The sequence below is a fragment of the Arachis stenosperma genome, chromosome 10, assembly GCF_014773155.1.
Source record: "Arachis stenosperma cultivar V10309 chromosome 10, arast.V10309.gnm1.PFL2, whole genome shotgun sequence".
Taxonomy (NCBI): domain Eukaryota; kingdom Viridiplantae; phylum Streptophyta; class Magnoliopsida; order Fabales; family Fabaceae; genus Arachis; species Arachis stenosperma.
In genome coordinates, this window is record NC_080386.1 from 14,536,507 (window position 1) to 14,539,291 (window position 2,785).

The 2,785-nt window shown below is 41.4% G+C and overlaps 1 non-coding gene across 1 annotated transcript; it reads right to left on the bottom strand.

Moving 5' to 3' along the window:
• Positions 1–920: 920 nt before the first annotated feature.
• LOC130958222 (small nucleolar RNA R71) lies at positions 921–1,028 on the bottom strand. The gene has a single exon (XR_009077355.1). It is a non-coding gene; the product is annotated as a small nucleolar RNA R71 (small nucleolar RNA).
• Positions 1,029–2,785: the final 1,757 nt, after the last annotated feature.

Genomic DNA, 2,785 nt, shown 5'->3' on the forward strand with positions numbered 1-2,785 from the left:
AACTTTTTAATCATATCTTTTTAATCACATCTTTTTCAAAACAGTTTTTAATCATATCTTTTTGATTTCTAATTTTAAAATCTTTTTCAAAAATTACTTGATCTCTTTCTCACTCTTGATTTTCGAAAATCAAATTAAAGTTTTTCAAAATGTTTTTAAAATCTTTTTTAATTAATTTTCGAAAAATCTCTTCCCCTCTTCTCACATCCTTCTATTTATGGAGTACCACTCCTCCTCAATGCACAATCCGAACTCTATCTCACTAAGTTCGAATTCTTCTACCTCTTTCTTCTATTATTCTGTTCCTCTGACACCTCAAGGAATCTCTATACTGTGACATAGAGGATTCCACATTTTTTTGTTCTCTTCTCTTTCATATGAGCAGGAGCAAAGACAAAGGCATTCTTGTTGAAGCTGACCCTGAACCTAAAAGGACCTTGAAGCGAAAGCTAAGAGAAGCTAAGGCACAACTCTCTGTAGAGGACCTAACAGAAATCTTCAAAGAAGAAGAACCCATGGCAGCCGAAAACAACAACAATGCAAACAATGCAAGGAAGGTGCTGGGTGACTTTACTGCACCTACTCCCGACTTCTATGGGAGAAGCATCTCTATCCCTGCCATTGGAGCAAACAACTTTGAGTTTAAGCCTCAATTAGTTTCTCTAATGCAACAGAATTGCAAGTTCCATGGACTTCCATTGGAAGATCCTCATCAGTTCTTAGCTGAATTCTTGCAAATCTGTGACACTGTCAAGACTAATGGGGTTGACCCTGAGGTCTACAGACTTATGCTATTCCCTTTTGCTGTAAGAGACAGAGCTAGGACATGGTTGGACTCACAACCTAAAGAAAGCCTGGACTCATGGGAAAAGCTAGTCAATGCCTTCTTGGCAAAGTTCTTTCCACCTCAAAAATTGAGTAAGCTTAGAGTGGAAGTCCAAACCTTCAGACAAAAGGATGGAGAATCCCTCTATGAAGCTTGGGAAAGATACAAACAATTGATCAGAAAATGTCCTTCTGACATGCTTTCTGAATGGAGCATCATAGGTATTTTCTATGATGGTCTCTCTGAACTATCCAAGATGTCTTTCGATAGCTCTGCTGGAGGATCTCTTCATCTGAAGAAGACGCCTACAGAAGCTCAAGAACTAATTGAAATGGTTGCAAATAACCAATTCATGTACACTTCTGAAAGGAATCCTGTGAACAATGGGACAAGTCAGAAGAAAGGAGTTCTTGAGATTGATACTCTGAATGCCATTCTGGCTCAGAACAAGATATTGACTCAACAAGTCAATTTGATTTCTCAAAGTCTGTCTGGAATGCAAAATGCACCAAGCAGTACTAAGGATGCTTCATCTGAAGAAGAAGCTTATGATCCTGAGAACCCTTCAATGGAAGAAGTGAATTACCTAGGAGAACCCTATGGAAACACCTATAATTCTTCATGGAGAAATCATCCAAATTTCTCATGGAAGAATCAAGAGAGACCTCAACAAGGTTTCAACAACAATAATGGTGGAAGAAACAGGTTTAGCAATGGCAAGCCTTTTCCATCATCTTCTCAGCAACAGACAGAGAATTCTAAGCAGAACCCCTCTGACTTAGCAACCATGGTCTCTGATCTAATCAAAACCACTCAAAATTTCATGACTGAAACAAGGTCCTCCATTAGGAACTTGGAGGCACAAGTGGGACAGCTGAGCAAGAAAGTTACTGAACTCCCTCCTAGTACTCTTCCAAGCAATACAGAAGAAAATCCAAAAGGAGAGTGCAAGGCCATCAACATGGCCGAATCTGGAGAGGAAGGAGAGGAAGTGAATGCCACTGAGGAAGACCTCAATGGGCGTGCACTGACCTCCACTGAGTTCCCCAATGAGGAACCATGGGAATCTGAGGCTCAAAATGAGACCATAGAGATTCTATTGGACTTACTTCTGCCTTTCATGAGCTCTGATGAGTATTCTTCCTCTGAAGAGGATGAGTATGTCACTGAAGAGCAAGTTGCTAAATACCTTGGAGCAATCATGAAGCTAAATGACAAGTTATTTGGAAATGAGACTTGGGAGGATGAACCCCCTTTGCTCACCAAAGAACTGGATGACTTGTCTAGGCAGAAATTACCTCAAAAGAGACAAGATCCTGGGAAGTTTTCCATACCTTGTACCATAGGCACCATGACCTTCAAGAAGGCTCTGTGTGACTTAGGGTCAAGTGTGAACCTCATGCCTCTCTCTGTAATGGAGAAGCTAGGGATCTTTGAGGTACAAGCTGCAAGAATCTCACTAGAGATGGCAGACAACTCAAGAAAACAAGCCTATGGACTTGTAGAGAATGTTCTGGTAAAAGTTGAAGACCATTACATCCCTACTGATTTCATAGTCCTAGAGACTGGGAAGTGCATGGATGAATCCATCATCCTTGGCAGACCCTTCCTAGCCACAGCAAAGGCTGTGATTGATGTGGACAGAGGAGAATTGATCATTCAAGTGAATGAAGAATCCTTTGTGTTTAAGGATCAAGGATATCCCTCTGTCACCATGGAGAGGAAGCATGAAGAGCTTCTCTCAAATCAGGGTAAAACAGAGCCCCCACAGTCAAACTCTAAGTTTGGTGTTGGGAGGCCACAACCAAACTCTAAGTTTGGTGTTGAACCCCCACATTCAAACTCTAAGTTTGGTGTTGGGAGGTCCCAACATTGCTCTGAGCATTTGTGAGACTCCGTGAGAGCCCTCTGTCAAGCTACTGACATTAAAGAAGCGCTTGTTGGGAGGCAACCCAATGT